The sequence below is a fragment of the Zonotrichia leucophrys genome, chromosome 1, assembly GCF_028769735.1.
Source record: "Zonotrichia leucophrys gambelii isolate GWCS_2022_RI chromosome 1, RI_Zleu_2.0, whole genome shotgun sequence".
Lineage (NCBI taxonomy): Eukaryota > Metazoa > Chordata > Aves > Passeriformes > Passerellidae > Zonotrichia > Zonotrichia leucophrys.
Genome location: NC_088169.1, coordinates 105,088,427 through 105,109,131, shown reverse-complemented (window position 1 = coordinate 105,109,131; position 20,705 = coordinate 105,088,427). Strand labels below are relative to the sequence as shown.

The window sequence follows — 20,705 nt, the reverse complement described above, 5'->3', positions numbered from 1 at the left end:
TTAATTCCCCTCTTTTTGTATTTTCTCTGCACTTGGGGCTTTTTGGGTACAGAAATTATGCATGAACGAACATAGATAAATTTGGGGACAATATTTTGTGTTCTTTAAGCGTGCTGGGTTAGAACTTGCTTCCTTAGAAACTGATAAAAATATCTGACATTGGTGAGGGCAATGTGTGAACTGGGGGCAACAACCAAGAGTTGCCAGTCAGTAATTCCTCATCTTCCTTCTTGGTTGTAGCCAGGTGGGGCAAGTAGTGACAGGACAAGAGGACACGGCCTCGGGATGCACCAGGGAAGATTTTGGATTCACAAAAGGAATTTCACAAGGAATTTCTTCACATAAAGTTGTTAAACACAAGAACGGGCTGCCCAGGGAGGTGACGGAGCCACCACCCCTGGAGATGTTCAAGAAATGACCGGGTGTGACACTCGCTGCCTTGGTCTGTTTGACAAGCTTGGATTCGCTGATCCCAGAGGTGTTTTCCAGCCTAAATGATTCTGTGGAATATCCTTTCAAGGGTGCCAAAGAGAAGTGCCGAGGAGTGCTGTGTGGCTGTGTTTTTCCCGAGGGATATGCGGCCGGATAACACACGGAGAGGAGAGAACACCCTGGTAGCGAGCGCCGCCCCTCTCACCCCGCCGGACCTGAACCGCCTGTTAGGAAAATTAATCTACCAACACCAGAGGTTTGTGTTTAAAAAGGAGACAGAGGACACCTTTCTGGCTTTATTCGAATAAAGGGAGAGGCCACGGGGCATTCCCCTGGGATCTCTCAAAATTTTGGAGGACGCAGCCTCCTTTTTATTCCCTTCTCTCTTTCTCCATTGGCTGAGGTACTTGAGAGGTACAGACTCCCCTATACACCTGATCCTGAAGATTTCCCAAAGATTTCCTCCCTCTAATGTATAACCCTCCCTTTTAATTTTTAATTCTTACGAATTTAGGGTTTTCTCCTTCCCCGTTGTTTCTTTCATCTCTCAATGCCTAATTTCGTTTATCAGCAAACCTAAAGCAAGCATCTTTTCCCATTCATCAATCAATAGAATCCTTCCCATTGTTTCTTTTATCTCCCAGAGCTAGTTTTATCTACCAGCTTGTTTGTAAAGACAAATCTGATATTTTTCTCACGCCTGACCGGGCTCCTCCGCATTCCCGGGTGGTTTTTCGGGCGCTGCATCCAGCGCCGAGCAGCGCTGAGGATCATTCCCGAGCGCTTTTCCCGGCACTCTGCGGCGGCTCCTCCGCCCGTCTCCTGCGGGTCTCGCCCCGGCATCGCCTCCATCCGCACCGTCCCATGGCCCATCATCATCCCCCGTGCACTGTCCCCGCCACGCCTCCGCACACCCACACCGCCACCTACAACGCGACAACTCCTGGCACACCGACCCCCGGCACGCCCCATCCTCCGGCACTCCATCCTCACCCACGCCGTCCTCCGGTACTCCTCCATCCCCAGCCACGCCATCCTCCAGCACCGCATGCCCACCTACGCCCCCCCGCCCCCGGCGCACCATCCCCATCCCGGTCATGCCCGGCACTCTTCCATCCCCACCCACACCATTCTCCGGTGCTCCATCCCAGCCACATCATCCTCCGGCACTCCATCCCCGGCAAACAGCATCCCGGCACACCGACCCCCAGCCACGGCGTCCTCCGGCACTCCATCCCCATCCTGGCCATGCCGGGCACTCCTCCACCCCGGCGCACGCCATCCCCCTGCGCTCCATCCCGGCCATGTCCCGCACTCCGCTCCGCCCCGAGGCTCCCGTTCCGTCCCTCGGCCGCCGGGGAGCGCTGCGAGCTCGCCCGGGAGGCGGCTCCGCTCCTGCTCCCCGTTCCTCGCTGTTGCTGCTGGCAGGAGCGGCCCCGGTGCCAGCCCGCACTCGTTCCGTGGGTATTGCCCTCCCTGCTGGCTGCGCCGGTGCGCTCTGGTTACGCTCGATCTTACTTGGATTTGGCTCTGAGACTTCGGTGCTTTTGGTTCCAAGCTGAAAAGGCACTTGGCTACACAGTTTTGGCTTTTCTTGAGGCCACTAACTGCTCTGAGTGCACCTCTGCCTGCAGGCTTGCTTGTGCTTTTCCCAGAGAGATAGACCTGAGCCCAGCTGGCTCCTGGGGTAAAAAGCATCCACTGTAAGAACAGATATTGGGGATGAGATTGTAGCCACCCTGCCCTCAAGAGAGAGCAGATGCCTGCCCACCTTGGGAGCAGAGCTGTTGCATCCTTGGGCAGTGTCTCAGAGCTCATATCTGCCTCAATTTAAATTAAAAGCTACTCTGTCTTCAGTGGATAATTTCAGCTTGGGATCTGCAGCATTCGAACTAGATCGCAGAACCAGGCAAGTGCAAACTCCTCACTTGGGCAAGATCACAAAAAAAAATATGTGTATGCAGCTGACTTTGATAATCACAGCCAAATGGTTTGTACCTTTGGTGTAACTCAGCCCTTGCAGTTTTGGCTTGTCTAAGCAAATTAGGCTTAAGTGATAGGGCTGTGTGTGTATATATATAAAGACCTGTCTGTCTAATTCTGACCAATTCAGGTAATTGGTCAGAGGAGTCAATGTTAATCATTTTAGGCATGTTTTTTGGAGATAGTCTGGTATAGAAAGATGCTGCACTACAGCTCAGGAAAAGCCTGCAGCTGGCATCCCTGTTACTGCCTTATCATGCAGCAGAGAACCCACACCTTGCAACATTAATCCATAGGAAAGCAGGCTGCATTGGTCCTGCTGCTCCCATCATTATTATCTGGTTGTTTTCCTACTTCCCATCTATGAGAGAGCTTAGGAACTCAGAACTCAAATACTTGAGAGAAGAAACACATCAGAAGCAAGAGCACTATGACTCTCCTGGTTGCCTGCAGATCAGGAGGTGCTATCTGACTCCAGACACAACCTGAACTCACCAAGGAAGAAGAGAGGTTAGCTCAGAAACACAGCAGGAAGTAAAAAGAGGAAAATATATCATATCTTGGCAGTTGTGAAAAACAGCTATGTCTGAGTTTGGAAAAATGATAGAGCTCAGAGAGCAGATCATTGAAAAAATCTCTCACTGAGATGGGTCCTATGGTAAAAATGCTTAGTTCTCTCTATGGCTGTAAAGTAAAGCTAGATTGACTCTGGTTACACATTTCTGAGTGGAGGCATGATGTACAGCTGCAGAAATTCTCCTTCTTGAGTCCTAAGTGATAACAATTTGGAAGATTTAGAAAATTAAACATGTAAGATTAAAGATATTAAAGATTAAATAATTTACTGTTAAATAAAATGTACTGTAAAGAATATATTAAAACACAGGAGAAAAAAAATAGAAGCTCTCAACATTACCAAATTGTTTTTCAAGATTAGATGCATTTAGGCAAGACAGAGCTAGGCATAAAGATAACTTTGTAAAGAGTTCTTAAATGAGCTGGAATTTCTTTTCTAAACACAGCTTTGGTCTTTCTGAGCCCATGGTTAGGTATATGTCAGCAATGTTTATCCTTTGAGAATTCAGGCTCTCACATCATGTGGATACTCAGGAGAAAGGAATCAGCTCTACCCTGCTGCAGGACAGAGGGAAAATCCCTTTCTTCAGGTCTCAGGGAGAAGGCAGATCCCATTCTTCAGGCTGGAGAATGATCTGTCAAGCTGGGAAGGGTCACACCAAGTTTCCTGAGGCTCTTTGGGCATGGTGGACTAATTCCTAGCAACTTTTTTTTATTGTTTTTATTTTTGTTACTTAACATTCCCACTCTGTTATTAGTAGGGTTTGCAGGGTAGAACCTCCCAGCAGCCTCATAACTTGAGGCTTTGCTGCAGTGGAATACCCACGCCTAGGGAGCAGCAGAGACAGCCTCAGAGCCTGCCTTACCCCAGCTGTGATTTGATGTGCCCATTATCACTGCTGTCTGCTGCTGCCTTTGGTTTCCAGTCAGATTCCACAGAGAGACAAGGCTTGTGCAGCCTCCCTGTCATCACCACCCTTTCAAAGCCCTAACAGAGACATGTCAGAGACAGAGTTGCATCATAAAAAATCTCGTGTCCCACAGGTTTCCTGGAAACTGGCGAGCAGATATTGCTTTATTGCTCAGTGACACAAAGCTGTTCCTCCTTCTGGTAGACATGCCAGGCTGCTGAGTGAGTAGCATGCCCAGAGTTTGAATCAGACATGGTGTATGAGGTATCTTGCCTAGCTTTCATGTAAAACACTCGGAATAGGAACGTTACAAGAGAGATACAGGAGGTATGAAAGCTGAGATGAGTGTAGCAGGAGGCCTCAGGCAATACAGGAGGGAGATACATGTCTTAGTTGACTTAGGAGAGCACAGGAGAAAATGGAATATAGACATGGTTAGCAGGAGGGATAAAAGAGAACCTGGGAACACTGAGATTGGCTTTCTGGGATAAGTAGAGGAAACCAATACAGAAAATATAGAAGATCCATAAAACATGGGGGAGAAAAGTGGGAGAGGGAATGTCACTGTCATATTTTCTAGAAAAATCTCCTTGCCCAGGATTTCTCTCCTGGGAAGCTGAGAAGCTTCAGAGAAAAAGGAAACCAATATTATCTCCTGCTTCTCCTGTGTTTGCTGCTTTGGAATGTGGTTTGGAGATTGTTTATCCAACAGATGGTTTGATTGGTATCATGTGAATTGTTTTAACTTAATGAGCAGTCATGCTCCAGCTGTGTTGGACTCTGAGGAGAGAGTCAGGAGTTATTTGTTACTATCTTGTTAAGACTTCTGTAAGTATCCTTTCTCTATTCTTTAGGGTAGTTTTAGTATAGCATTCTTTAATATAGTATCATAAAGTAATAAATTAGCCTTCTAAGAACATGGAGTCAGATTAATTCCTTCCTGCCATGGGGGACCCCAGAAAATACCACAAGGGAAGGTTTTTTATGTCTTGCTACTCACAGAACTATCTTATGCAGATCCCCCAAAACAGAGGATCAGTGGGGCACTTGCAAAAAATGTGGGAATACCTGATCAAGCACCAAAGATCAGACAGTTAAATCCTGTAAAGAAAATCAAGTACATCTCAGGAGAATGGGAGTGTACATGGTTGATAGGAATAGACAATGCTCACGTGTGTAAATGAAGTATTAATAGATATTTGGTTGCTATGGTTTTTATGCAGGTGATCTACTTCCTTTTCCTTTTTTCGCTCAAATTGCCAGCTTTACTGTGACAGTCACTGCAGAAAGAAATGCTGTTCTGCTTGAGTAACATCAGAATGTGAGGACAGAGTACAATGATTCCAGTGTCCCACAGGAGCCTTCTGGTAAGAACCCTTTTCTGGCTTCCACAATATCAGCTGGCTCAGCTGCCCTTTGCTCTGACCACCGAATGCTGGCAAAGGGGAGCACAGGAGGAGGAGGAGCAGTATCGCTTGGCTTGTTGCATTGGTGATGTGCCAGTAAATCCCACACAGTTCAGGAGTTCATGTGAGGGGAATGGGACAGGCTGGTACCTGAGGGCTTCCCCTTGCACAACAGTCACAGCCTTGGCAGCCTGTGGCTTCTCCTGAGTGAGTGGCAGCAGTGAAAGCACACACACCTTTATTTGCCCATCTTGAACACACGTGCTGACAAAGGGGCTCAGCTGAGTAAGGCTGTGAGGAAGGTAGAAAAGGGCTTTGCATAATGGTTTTATAGGTTCATTCAGTGCTCTGAAGTCCTCAGGGATAAAGCGCCACACTCCTCAACCTGAATCACCATAGTGCAGAAAGACACATTTCTTACATGCAACTATTAAGAAATGTGAGTTTCTTATGAAACACAAATATGTTTTCTGCCTAATGAGTAAAGCATAAGATCATATAATTATAGAATATGCTGAGCTGGAAAGAGACCATAAGGATGACTCCAGCTCATTGCCCTGCACAGGGCAGCCCCAAGAATTACACCACATACCTGAGAGCATTGTCCAAAAGCTTGTTTGATGTGGCCATGATTTTTTTTTTACTATTAATATCGTGGGGCTTTTTTACTATTAATGTAATTATTAAAGGCAAAGGAGCTCTTTATTAAAGGCAAAGGTGTTTTTGCATTTGGGCTTGTAATAGTTTGTGATTAATACTTTTTTCCCTAGGCTGCTTAGGTGACAGCAAGCCAAAGGCACTGTGGCAAACCTAAGGACGCGTCAATCACTGCTCTGCTGAATCCCGGGTTGTCCCGGCATTTCAAGTCAAACTTCGGGAGAGAATTAGGAATCCCAACCGTGGCGAAATGGTTGATGAAACTCTGGGCAGGAGTGTGGCAAGGCAGGGATGTAGTTGGGAAAGGCACCGGTGGAGGTCAGTGTATCCCAGGGACAGCCTCTCCTGTCCCCGAGTGCCATCGCTGCCCTCCCCTGCCCCGCTCACAGGGACCGAGGGTTTGCGCTTCTACCCCCGATAAACTTCATTTATCCTAACTTCATAGCCCCCGATAAACTTCATTTCCTTTCTCCCCATCGTTTCAGGGACGTCAGCACGCGCAGTTCATTCAGCCTTGATATCCATCCTTGATATTCGACCTTGTCACAACAGGAGTGCTGCCAGATCTGACTGTGAGAAACAACTGCTCACTTTGAAAATTTAAAAAATTTATTAAACCTTAACAAAAATACAGCAAAGGACTACATAAGGAAAAAGTTGCAGAGCTGGGAATTGCCCTGTGCATGCCATGTGGCTGGTTCATCTTCAAGATGGATGCTCAGTCTTTTATACCCCTGGGGGTTGCATCAGCCAGCCCAGCCCTCCCACAGTCTGTCACTCAGCTCTTCTTTGCCATTTATCAGTGGAGATTCCTCTCTTGTGACTCGATTGGAGGTCAGGTGTTGCCATGCTGCACCCCCTGAGCTTTTCCATTCCCCACTGCCCCAGGTAAGGGGAATTTGTGCACACCTTCTTTGTACCTGTCCTAGACACCTCAGGCTGTCTGATGGCAAAAATACAGGGGGGGAAGGGAACTGTGGGAAGAACAGAGGACAATAACATAACTATACATCACTAAAGCTTTTCTTAATATTCACACAATAGTTATCTTTTAATTGCGAGAGCAAATCATCTCATTATCCATCTATAACATCAACAAAACTTTCCAGAGCCTTTGGGATGGAGTGCAGGTTTCAGGCAGCTCATGGCTGTTTCAGGTTAACTTTATGCCTCTCATCCTGTGTGAATGCAATAAAGATCAGCCCCTTCTCATGGTATTCTTTAGGCAAAGACTGTGTGCTTTAAGATTCCACCAAAATCCAGACCAATCTTACAAAGGTCATGCTGTAACACTGAAACCAACCCAGAAATAGGAGGGGAAACCACATGGTTAAAATCCAGCTGCTGTTTTATCCAGCTTGCTAAATGCCTGTCAGTATTTGTATGTGCTTGTGCCTGCAGCATCAGGAGTGCCAGCAGAGCTGGACTTTCAGTTTCACATGGACTTTGAGTGAAAGGGAGGAAAGTTCCCTGCACACACCACAAGTGCAGGCTGTCCCTTCAAAGGTACACAGCAGGGTACTGAAATATGTAAAGGTATTGCCAGCAGAGTCTGGCTGCCTGGCTGGGACAGCTGCACTGCAGACACACAAACTCTCTCAAGCACATGGAGAGCCCAGAGGAGAGGGAAATGAATGGCAGCAGCTGGATGGAGCGTGGCCAAGAGGAAAAAGGCTGGAAGATTCAGGGTGTTTAGCCCACAGAGGAGGTGTGTGAGGAGAAACACTGCTGCAAAGGAGAAAATTAGTCTTTTCTTCTGCATGGACTCAGTAACAGGCTTGAACTGCAAGTAAAAGTTGAGAGGTAGAAAAAGTTTTCCATGGAAAGCAAGGAGACATGTTGGGATGTGCTCAACCTGGAAAAAACTAGGTTAGACAAATGGTTGTGACATAGCTGATCCTGCTTTGGCTGGCAAGAGGGCAACAGAGCTTCTCACAATCCTTCCTGGCCTGTTTTTATCATCCATTGATCAGCCATAAACCCTGAGTTTCATACCACAGGATCTATTGACAGCAAAAATAGTTTTAAACAATTGTCCTGGGGTGACTTTATGATGCTTATATCCCCAGTCATCTGTTCTGTTTATGCTGGATGTTAAGTTCTCCACCTTTAAGACTGGTTCCAAAAGCAAAAGAGGGGGAAGAAGAAATGCACTGTCTTCAGAAATTTTACTCATTCCCCCACATCCTGCTCATGAATTGTGCTGTCTGCAGAACAGACAGACAGAGGGACAGAGCTCTCCTTTGCTTTTAGTTAGTTTTAGCTAGCTGAGGCAGAGAAGTTCCCTGGACTGGAGTTTTTCTTTTTCTTTGGACCAGTTTAAACCTGCTCTGCACTGAATACCAGCAGAGCACCAGCATCTCACACCTTGGCCCACTGGGCCAGGATTGGGCCGTGGCATTTCCAGCACCAGAGGGACTGATCAGAGACTGAGTGAGCTGAGCTACAGCCCACAGAGGGACTTCCTGAGTCTGTCATCTCTTCTGAGGAGCAAGAAGTTTTACTGTTTAATATTGATATTTTTGTGTGTGCTGGTGAATGCTTTGCGTGTTAAATAAACAGGGTTTTTTTCACTTTTCTCCAAGGAAATCTTTTCCCAAACCAGCTGGGAGAAGAACCACCTGAATTTGCTTTCTAGAGAAACCCTTTTGAAGTTTTCTCCCAAATTTGCCCTAAACCAAGACAGCAATGAAGCTTTGTGTTTTGTTTTCTTTTCTTCCTTGCTTAGATAAGTGTCTGTTAAGGTTTAAACTTTCTTAAGTATTCAGGCAATTTATCTCCTAGACAAGTTAGTGGAATACTTCATCCATCTGGTCTTGGTGGGAATTCTTCATTATGTGCAGCTGTGGTGTGTGTTGACACATTCATTTTGAAAGATTTGAATCTGAAATGTAAGAACAAACCCCAAATCTTCCTTTCTGTCCCCACAACTTGCTCAATACATATATTCCAAAGAAGACAAAGAGATTGGGACATAATATTACAAAATAGAGCCTGTTCCTTTTTCTTCTATAGGGGATGTCCACTGCTTTAAATCATTTACAGCAGTGGACATCCCTTATAGAAGAAAAAATTATGTAAATTATTTAAATGATGTAAATTATTTACTGCTGATTTACTGCTGTAAATCATTTTCTTTGGCTACCTCTTGAGCAAGGTAGGATAATGGGAAAGCTGTAGAGCCGAGATCTATTGCATGAAAGTGAGTTGAAATGCAGCACAACTGCAGCATGACAGGTTTGGGGTCACAGTTGCTCATTTTTTGACCTTTTTTTTTGTCATCTTCTCTATGGAAGTTGGCTAGGCAGGGATTAGGTAGATTAATCCATATCTGTATGCTTCAAAATTTTGTGTGTCACTGACACAAGATCCTGGCACTGCTGTAATGAAAAGAGAGCCTCTTCTTCCAATTCCTGCACTTATTTGCAGGTAAGAAATAAGGCAGTTTCCTGAGGTGACCAAGATTTAATTTTGCAATTTTCCATTGCAGAATTCTTACACTTGTTTTACTGTTCTAGAAATTCACACGACTATGAGTGTCACAAAGAGTGTTCTTCATATCCTCTTTAAAAACAAGTCAGAAACCTTAAATGGGAAAAAAAAGAAAGAAAAACCAAACCAAAACAACAAACCATTAATTTTGGAAAAAAACCCAGTGAGACTGAATGTTTAGTTGAAATCTACCAGACCAACTGACACTCATCCCAACACAGATACAGTAAATTGCCATGCACAGGTATGGGAAACAGATTAGGAGAACCCTACATGGAAATAAGAGGCAGAATAATTTCCCTTGTGGGTAAAAGTCAGAGTTGTCTTTGACTTTCTTGAAGCTGGTGATGTAAGAATTCCTTTATTCCTCCCTCTCTAATCAAGGAATGTGTAATAAGTAAATTTTTAATGAATTAGATCAGTTGTTCTGGCCTCCTTGCAAAGTGCTGTTACTACAAAATCCTAGATAAAAAAATATGAGGAATAGCTACATTTTATTACAAAAAAGGTCTGTTCACTTAGTATCATGTAAGGCAAAAAGACAAACAGGCAGAAGGGTTTCTGATTTGTGTCTGGGATCCTGATTAGAGGTTACTAAGCAACACTAGGCCTGATCTTAGCCCTGCATTTCTCCTTGGAATGCAGTGTCTGTTAACACTCAGGTCAGAACTGGGCTTATGTATACATTCCTCTGATATCAAAGGCATGCATTGGTGCAAATGAAACCGTGATTCTCTGATTTTCAAGGAGAGGTTAACCCAAACACTTTGCTGAGCATGATTGGTGGCTCAACTATCACCCTGCCTAATACTGCCATGCATTTTCAACAGCTGTATTTCCCTCCTGTTGTTCTTCTTCCTTGCCTGCTTCCTTCCATGCCATGCCCCACAGCCTCTGCTCCTGTTGGGGATGTTCATTCCTGTTCATTCCCCAGTGGGAAGCCCACCAGGATATGTCACAGAATCGCAGAATCACGAAGTTGGAAGAGACCTCTAAAATCACCAAGTCCAACTGATGCCCTAACACCTCAACTAGAATATAGCACCAAGTGCCATGCTCAGTCTTTTTTAAACACATCCAGAGATGGTGATTCTACCACCTCCTTGGGAAGAGCATTTCAGTTCTTTATTATTCATTCAGTGAATTTTTTTTCCTAATATCCAACCTATCCCTTCCCTGACATAGCTTGAGACTGTGTCCTGTGGTTCTGTCAGTTGCTGCTTGGAGAAAGAGATCAACCCCACCTGTCTACAGCCACCTCCAGGAAGTTTTGGGGAGCAATAAGGTCACCTCTGAGTCTCCTTTTCTCCAGGCTAAACACCCCCAGCTCCCTCAGGCATTCCTCACAGGGTTTGTGTTCCCAGCCCCTCACCAGCCCTGTTGCCTCCTCTGGACACACTCAAGCATCTCAATGCCTTCCTTGCAGAAACACAAATGCAAGAATTACCTGGATGAATTACACTAAAATGACATGAGGTGTTTTCAGGTGTTTTCCCTGAACAATTTTCCCAGGCAGTATTCCATCACTTGAATGATGCGCTCTCAGCCACAGCTCACTAACCTGCCCCAAGGCCCAGGCAAAAACAAAACCCAATCAGCAGACCAAGGCCCCTTTGGGATTTGGAAGAGCACAAAACAACTTTAATGCAGACAGTCTTCTGGAGCTGTTCAGCAGGAAACCTCTTCCCACAGTTCACTGGGATCCCAGTGTAATTCACCTTAATGGAGTGAAATAGCCATGGGATATATCCCCAGAAATCCCAGCAAGTGCTGACATGGTAACTCCTGCAGTGCTTCTGGAGTGGCTACCCTCACCAATTACATAAATTAACCCAGCAAAGGCTGCTCACACATAGAGAAAATCCTTCCTGACAGGATTCTTATGTCCATTAAGATCATTCCTCAGGACCTGCCTTTCCTAACATACCTCTGTAAAATGAGGAGAGGAGAGGAGAGGAGAGGAGAGGAGAGGAGAGGAGAGGAGAGGAGAGAAGAGAGAGGAGAGGAGAGGAGAGGAGAGGAGAGGAGAGGAGAGGAGAGGAGAGGAGAGAGAGAAGGAGAGGAGAGAGAGAGGAGAGGAGAGGGAGAGGAGAGGAGAGGAGAGGAGAGGAGAGGAGAGAGGAGAGGAGGAGAGGAGAGGAGAGGAGAGAGAGAGGAGAGGAGGAAGGAGAGGAGAGGAGAGAGAGAGGAGAGGAGAGGAGAGGAGAGAGAGAAGAGAAGAGAAGAGAAGAGAAGAGAAGAGAAGAGAAGAGAAGAGAAGAGAAGAGAAGAGAAGAGAAGAGAAGGAAGGTATACTATATCTGTTTGTGATAACTTACCAAATAAAAGTCAGCATGTTCAATAAGACAGAGGTGGCTGATGGTGACTTCTGTTTCCTATGCCAAGTGTGTGCTGGTAGTGACCTGTATAAAACACTCTGAATTCAAAACAATCTATAGCCATTCCACAAAGTTCTATTGCCATGTTACAACAGCTCTTTGCAATTTAACAAAGGGAAAGCCCATGGGCTAGCAAAGTGCCCCCTCACTGCTAATAAACTTGGATTAAATGCATACGATTTAATTAACTCAATTTCATAAAGCTGCATTCTGGTTTTGCTGGTGCAGCTTGCATGCCAGAGAAGCACACTGGCAGGCTCCCAAATAATAAGCAAATACAGAATATTCCAAGGTTGGGCTTGTGCCACCACTGGAGTAGGGACAGCCAAATCTGCAATAGAAATGTCTGCAAACTGCTGGAGGAGAAAAGCAGTGCCAAGGCAAAACACTTTAAATAAAATCCCAGGCCCACAGGTCCCACTGCAGAGCTGTGGGTGAGAGGTGGGAGAGATGAAGAGAGTATTCAGATATCTGGGCAAAGAAAAAAAACAGGAATTTTCAACAAATCTGTTATGCTCTTACATAAAGAAAATAAAGTTTATTTTCTTCTGATATTGTTCTCAGGACGGCTATATTTGTCAATATGTTTGTCAATGTATTTATCAATTTGTTTGAAGGGAAATGTTTCAGAGTACTCTAATAAAGGTGCTGCAGCTGTAAGAATACAAGGATAGGTTTTGCATTTACACAAACCCTGACAAAATAGCACCATCATCTAAACTAGGCCCGCAAGATAATTAAACAATGAACTCTAAATACTGCTCAAATAAATCAGGACTGTAAAGAGAATCAGTGCCAGTTAGGATACAGCTGATGATCAGCCTGGAACTCTACACACTTTAACCCTGAGAAAAATGAGTTTTAATTGAGGAAAATGGCCTCAATCAGAAATGCTTTTCAGCAGGTACTCGAATTTCACTAAAAGCACTTGAATTCAAGTTTGAGCTTAAAACTAAACATAAGCCTACATGTTTTCCTGCATGGGGGACACTGATTTAAAGGCTGCAAACCATGCAAGTCAACCTCTTTTGAAAGCCAGCAAGGCAGTGCTGAAGAATGAAATAAAATTAAAACTTCAAAACCAAGGAAGTTTTCGGGTCATTATGTTTCAAGTTGAAAAGTATGGACCTCAAAGTGGAGAATCACAGAGAGATAACACAGGAATGACAGAAACTCGCTAATGTCAACAAAGATGAATCACCTCTGGGCCAGGAGGTGGAGGAGAAAGGAGCAGAATTGCCCCAGGGTAACCTAGAACTGATTAGCATGGCAGAAATCCCAGGGCTGGGAAGGGACCTTGGGGTGTCAGACTGCTTTTGTATGCTGGACTAGTCACTAATCACAGCACCTACAGAAGTGCATTGGTTATATAACTGCAGGTTGGGTAATGAACAGATTATTGTGCAGCTGGAAGCCCTCCAAAGCGGGATGCTGGCTTTGGGAACTTTGGCCTAGCACCCCTCTCTGGGCAGAGCAGCATTAAAGGCTGGAAGGTGGATCTCAATTCCAATTTTTTCTTTGGCCCCTGCACACTGTGTACAGACCTTACCCCTCTCTGAGAGTCAACAAAGTGATATCACAGAGATTTGCTTCATCCCAATGAAATTAAATGAGTTGTATGAATTAATCCCAAAGTGGTTTTCAATTATACAATTTGCTTGCTTGTTGTGTTTTTTAACCCAAGAACTGGCTATGTCTGATAAATTGTTTCATTTGGGATTGGAAGAGCTGATGGAAGTGGGGTCTTCCCAGTGCTGAGAAGTTTATTTTCCCCATTGAATCTCACATGTAAACTAACCTGGCTGCTCTAGATGTGTTAATAAATAGACATGGGAAGAGCATCATCAGCTCCAGGAATCTGCTCAGTCTTCCTGTTAAATCTGTAACATACTGGGATGTGTTCACATGTAGGGTGAACAGTTACAGTCAATTAAACTCAATTTATTAGATTAGGTATGCAGAGGAATGGAATAATAGCAGAGTCATATGGCAGAGGAGGTTTACCATCTGCTATCTGCCTTTAGCAATGGACCAGTTCTTGCTGTGGACAGCAAAAAATAGGAGTAGTGAAAAAAAGAATAAATGGAGTATGTGCTTTTAAATTCCCAGATGGGAATTTAACTCCAAATTCTCAATTTACAATCATGTCCTTTTGTAAGTGAACTGAATTATTTTCCAGTATTTTACAGCTGAATGGATTTGCTAGCAGGCTCCTATTAATTACATTTAATAGTCTTCTGTTAGAAGCTTGTGCAGAGTGTGCCAAGGGGTACAGGCTAAGGGAAAAGATCCAGATAATGCAATTGACAGCAGCAGAATTGTGCAGAGTTCATTCTGGAAACCATTCATGTGTATACGCTGAGATTTTTGTATTTAAAAAATGGATCTGTGCATAAATAATAACTGCTAAAACAGAGCTGTCACATATGAGACAAACACTCTCAGGCAGCATCATCAGACATCCAAACCTGAAACCTGAGGACTAAAACTTTTATTTAGGAATTTTATTCATCTATTAGTCAACAGTGCTACCCTGGGTAAAGTGAGGATCCTCAGGAGCCAAAATGCCATTTCTATGCAACCACATCACCTCACTCTTCAAAAAATATACAATTTACCTGATGTGAAAGCTACCACAAAGCCTCATCTGCTTTCAGAAACTAGAAGTATCATCAGATGCTTCCCCAAGGGCCATCTGCAGTTACACTTTATATCCAGATTGTGGTTTGTGGGTTTTTTTAGCTTGTATAAATGAAACTTGCCTTCTGAAATCTCAGGCCTTTCTGCCTCTGTGCTGCAACTAGCAAAGTTTAATTTACTTATGCAAACAATCAGTTCTGAGTAATTTTGTGAGAGTTTGACATAACAATTTTGTGAGATCTGTGACATCACAAAATGAATATAGCATTGGTGCTGCTGCAGCTTGTTTGGGAGACTGACTTTCTAGGATCAGTTGATGTCCCTTATTCCTGCTTTTCCTGCCACAGTTGGCTGGGGATGGTATGAGAAGGGGAGAAGTTGTTTGCAAAAGAGATCTTGAGCTTGTCAGCAGCAAACAATGGCTGCAGAACAAGCAATCAAAGGTCATTTCTGGGAATTTTTTTCAGGAATTTGGGATTGAGACTGCATTTGCCATCTCATTTACTACTGTGGCTATTCCAAGAGCTTATAAACTAGATTCTTAAACTCAGTCTACCTGCAGATAGTTCAAGTTTTTTGCCAATTCCTGTTTCTGACCTCCATTAAAACACTCACATGTTTAGAAATACAGACTCTAAAATTTTAACAGCTGAACTAACACCATCCTTATCCTTTAAAATTCTATTATTGTAAAAAAAAAATACCTGAAAAATGAGACACATTATCTTAATCAAGAGATGGGATCATCTATAAGAATGGCTTTGAAGTGAAATATTTTGTAAATCTAGAAGTTAGTTTTATTAAACTAAATTATACTAAAAGATTTTGCATTTCCTTTGTTTTAACTTGATAATCTCTATCCCATCTCTAAGCAAAGATAAATTAACTCCTCCAAACTAATCACAAGAGAATGAAACTCCTAGTAATACATCTATCTGCAGGCATGTGTGCATAAAATATAAAATGTTACTTCACGTGCATTTGTGTGGGGTTTTTTCTCTAGTGTAATTTCAGAATGAAAATATATTTGCTGTTGTCTCAATGTCATGGGGAATTCTCAAATTGCCAGAAACATCCTTCCCTCCATTTGACCATGCCAATATGTACATTGGGACAGCTTGCTGATTTTGGCACCTTTTTACCATAAAAAGACACTTGAATTCAGGGACTTACTGACCTTACTTGCCCATTTTTTGCTGTTCTTCCACAGAAACAAGCCTTTTATTCTTATACCTTAAATTTCTGTGTGCCTCTACGTGTGAGTCCTCCCTGATTCTCAGTAGCTCAGACAGGAGCTAACCAGTTTAATTTCACAGATAGACGTAGAGGTCTCCAAGACAAAACATGTAGTTTAAGTGTCATTACAACACATAGAGACTCTAATAATGAACTTCTGAGACTGCTGTGTGAGCTTAGGCCTTGCAATACACTTGAGTTCACCTGGGAAAGAAGGGAGACAAAGGGCAGGACTCCCCAGCAGCAGGAAAAGCTCCCACATCAGTCATGCACAGGGCAAATATGCAGGAATACAAGTTGTCCTAGTTCTGGTGCTCCTTGGGTGGCCTGTGGGTGTGCATGATGCTCTCTCTGGTCCCAGCGCACTGCCTAGAATCCAGTGCCTCTCAGCAGGATTCATTTTGCTTAACTTTGGTCTGATTTGCTTATCTGTTATTTGGTGGCTATGGGCAGTGGTGAGGTACCTGGTACATAGCTCTGCCGTGGCACTTTCCATGTGATTCTGGACTTCTCCAAGTGACTCTTTGGTCTTGCACAAAGTTGAGCAGAATGAAGTTTACTAGTGGCTATAGTATAAATTCACTGGTGTAACCTAGCTGGTAATACCTGGGGTTTATGTCCTTGAACTTTGTCTGATGGTGGGCTGAGAACAGCAGAATATATTATATCGTGTGTGTTTATAGGCTGTTAAATCAATAAGCTGCTGGAGGGGAATCTTCCACATCATTTATAAATAATGGTGAGAGATGTGCTGTCAGCAGCACAGTTGTACATGCAAAGTGCCTCCATTGACTTGTGCACTGTTATACATTTTACTGCATGGTTAATTTAACCTGCTCCCTCTCATGAACTGCCCTCACCAACATTTACTGCTCTAACCAGAGACTCAACATTTCTAACAACTGGGAAACAAAAGAAACTATGAAAATCAGAACATATTAATGTCAGGACTTCTGGTCCACAGGCACCTACACCAGACCTCCACCTACATCCAGGAATGGATGCTCTCTGCTGCTAGAAAAAGTTCATTTGCACTCCTGCTCTTTCACCATATGTCAGGTTTCAGATCCATCACAGATCTCCTCCCCTAGCTTTGTACTTTGGTATGGAGCAGTCAAAACATTGAGTCCTGTACTCCACACTCATCTAAATCTCTGACCCTGAAATATTATTATTATTATTATTATTATTATTATTATTATTATTATTATTATTACTACTACTACTACTACTACTACTGCAAATTATGGCCTACAGCTGAACTCTGTTGGAAAATCATCATGGAGCTGATGCAAGAAATGAAACTGCTCAAAAGCATGGGTTGGGCACACAGACTGCAATATCACATCAGTACACCATGAGAGGAGGAAGTATGGGTAATCACAGATAACCACGAAATCTTAGTCAGAATAACGAGCAAATTAATGACAAAATATTATCAGACTGGTCAAATCCAAATAGAAGTCTGAAACAATGACAATATAATCATTAATTACTCCAATGTTTTGATGGCTGAAGTAAAACTATGTTTCAACAGATGAATGATAAAAGCATTTAAATGAGATTACCAAAGAAGTTAAGTTTCATTGAGCAGTTTTTCCAAGTAAGAGGTTTTCTATTCAGAGCCCCACCACCCTCACAGTAAAGAATTTCTTCCTGCTCTCTAATCTAAACCTACTCTCTGTCAGTTTGAAGCCATTGCTCCTTGCCCTGTCACTCCAGCCCCTTGTAAATATTGTAAATAGTCCTTCCTTTGGGCTCCATTCAGGTTCTGGAAGGCCACAATTAGGTCACCCCAAAGCCTTCTCTGTTTCAGGCTCAACAGTCCCAATTTTCTCAGCCTTTCCTAACAGGAGAGGTGCTCCATCCCTTTCCTACCCACTGATGAATATATTGAATAAACAAAACAAGTTGTGCTGTCAACTCAGTGAGACACATTTCTTTTCTTTGCAAGTAAGTTTGTATATTTTCCTAATATAAACTGAATTCTCATCCTTCTGCTGAGTGGGAATTAGCCAGGTCCTGAAACTCTTAAAAGCAGGAGGTTTTGAGCAAAGGTGAGTTTAGTGTTCCTTTCAGCAATCTCTGCCCAAACACCAGGGCTCATTTCCTCATAGCAAATCCTTTGGTAATTGAAATTACTTTGACAAAGGACAGAAAGGTTCCTTGTTGTTCTAGTGACCTGATAAACCACAACAAACACGGAGCTGTGAAACACCACCAGCAGCTATCTCTCCTCCAGCATTTTTCCCCAACATGAAAAGACTGTTTCGTGAGAAAGCAAACAAGCCTGTGAGATTCTGTGCTTAATATGATGCATTTATGCAAAAACTGCTGGAGCACTCTCTTAATAGATAACCCCACCACCCAATAGAAGTCCACTTTCCTCTTGATCTGCTTTGTGTTTTCTCTGTCCTGATCAGAACCTTTGGCTGGCAGGGCTAGCAGCAGTAGCTCAGCAGAACTGCACTGGGCTGTGTTTGATACCCGGCTCTGACTCATAAAAGTTGTCTGGGAACGTTTGTAAACATGAGAAATAGCCATTAGACACAAGGATCACATTGCCAGTCTGACAAATCGAGGAAGTTCTTGCCGGGTTAGGATGAATAACAAAGGGCACAGAGGTATATTTAGAAAGTAAATGCGTTTGCATGATGAGTTACACACATTTCACAAGCAGCAAAACTGAAAAGTTGGTGAAAGAACCAGTTCTCACAGGACTCCACCCAGGCCAAGACAGCGAATAAGCAGCAGCGTGTGATGAAGCAGGCAAACGAAATCAAGGCATACACCCAGCCTGGGCTACTTTCAGCATTTACATGATTATACATAACCTAACTGGATTAAATCGGTTTATTGCACTGTGAAATACGAATCTAATTAATAAAAATACTTCATAATTATTTTTTTTTTTAGGACATGAGTATGTTCCAGTGCAGCAGTTTTCCACTGGGAGACAGGGGTGCATGTAGGCAATATACTGAATCTTTCTAGAGGAACACTCCATATAGCAGGGATGAAGTGAAAAAATTTTTATAATTTTAATTCTTTATGGCACCTCCTCCTCTGCCTCTCTCTTCTTTTGTTTTCTTCCTGCACATTTTGACCGCCGACCTCTCTTTGCTTTTTCACGTTTTGATCGTCTCTTTTCCTGATGTTCCGGGCAGTAACACCAGAAAGAATGGGGAAAAAAAGGGAGGGGCGGGAAAAGACCAAAAAAACAACCCAGCCCTGCCTCTGCTCCTGTTATCTGGTGCTAATGATGCTGTAAAGAGCAAATGCCTGGCGTTCCTGCTGTTGCCAGCTGCGAGGAGGAGGCTGATGGGAGCAGCCCCTCTCCTGGTGATGCTTATTTTAGCTGGATCGCGGGTACCGGGGTGGGAAAGGCGGTGTAGCTGCTGCCAATGACGGCGAGGGGCTGGAGGGCGTGATCCTGGAGACAAACCTTGAGTGGCAGCCCGAGAGCACGGCGATCCCCGATAATAGATGGAAATTCATGCGGCAGGCACTCGCGTGTTTCCCTTGCTGCATCCTTGACCCCCCAGCTGATGCTCCTTTTCCTCGGTGTGAGGATGGGGGACAGGGAGCTGGAGGACGGCAACGAGGTGCTGGGTTACCCCCATGTCCTTATTGTGGTCCGTTTTATGTCCTTATTCTGGTCCCATGTCTTTATTCTGGTCCGCTTTGCTGCGACACGTGGTGGGGAAACCACTCCCTGCGTTTTTAGCGGGTTATTTTTAGCCGGTGTAGATTTCCAAAAACACGGCAGAGACACTCATTTTCTTTTAGCTCAGCAGCTCGTAAATGCATCGCCGAGGTGGGAATATCATTCTTTACCCGGATCGGAAATCAGGATTCCCAGAAAGGCTCCCATCTCATTGTCAGCACCAGAGGCAGATAGCGGCATTGTTATTCCATGGATTGCACCTTTTCCATGACTGGATTGCCAGCCCCAGGCTGTGTCTGGCTGTGCAGCGGCTGGGGGGAAAGATTTGCCTCCAGTGCTTTGGTTTCAGGCTGTTCCATTTGTTTTCCTAGAGGATGGGAATGCTTTGGCAGGCTGGGGAAGTTTTTTGTCTGCCCGGCTCTCTCTCTCTGTATATTGAGCCCCGTGCAGCACATTGAGCTCGCCACGAGGTTTTGTGTATGTGGAAAAAAAAATAAAACAGTGGAAAAATGTGGAAACGTGCATCATTAATTCACATGGTCAACACAGATATTTTATCTTCTGTTCTTCTTATATTCTTCTGTTCTTCTTATATTCTTCTTTATATTCTGTTCTTCTCCACCAAGCTGGTAGTTACCATCCCTTGTGATGGGTTTTCTTTTTTTTCTTTTTTTTTTTTTTTTTTTTTTTTGTCTCTGAGCCCTGCACAAAGCGATGTGATTCAGAGTTCACTTTGCTAATCAGTCCTTCTTTGAGTAAAAAGCGCTTTGCGGAGCCTCCTTCATCCAGCTTGGTGGTATCAGATTTCAGTGTGAAAGTGTTACATTCCTGACTGCCCTGCGCTCTCTTTGTGTTTGATTTTGGCCCGGTAAAATAAATGGAATACTTAGAAAGACTAATCCCCTCAGAAAGAAGAGAAACAAAAAGCGAAAAAAATGGGGGGCAAAATGAAATCACTTCAGCTTTTTTTGTTTGGTTGGTTTTTGTTTTTTGTATGCTTGATTCCACCTTTCCATTCATTATATTAATTTTCTTTTACTGTTGGTGCCCTATATATATATTTTTTTTTTCCTTTGATTTACTTCAGGTTTGATTCTGCCTTCTGACTTCTGGTTTTAGCTGAAAAAGCCCCTCTCTACGTCTCTGAAAAATCACAAAACCCCCTTTTTTCAGTATATATAAAAAAGTTACTCTGGAAGGCAGCTGTAACTTTCACCTTTCACATTTTGGTGTAGTTCATGACAGAAGCAGCTCATCCTGGAAACGCTGTTTGAATCATTTGAGAATCATAAAAACACTCTGGATTTTTATGTATTTATTTATTTAT

General features: G+C 43.7%; 1 long non-coding RNA gene across 2 annotated transcripts; it reads left to right on the top strand.

Moving 5' to 3' along the window:
- The first annotated feature begins 5,165 nt into the window (after positions 1 to 5,165).
- Positions 5,166 to 7,626, top strand: LOC135443146 (uncharacterized). 2 transcript variants are annotated; one of them, XR_010438844.1, is made up of 3 exons: positions 5,166 to 5,269; positions 6,079 to 6,283; positions 6,451 to 7,530. It is a non-coding gene; the product is annotated as an uncharacterized LOC135443146 (long non-coding RNA). The 2 variants fall into 2 exon arrangements; XR_010438842.1 differs by lacking the exon at positions 5,166 to 5,269 and adding an exon at positions 5,617 to 5,747 and having other exon boundaries at positions 6,451 to 7,626.
- Positions 7,627 to 20,705: the final 13,079 nt, after the last annotated feature.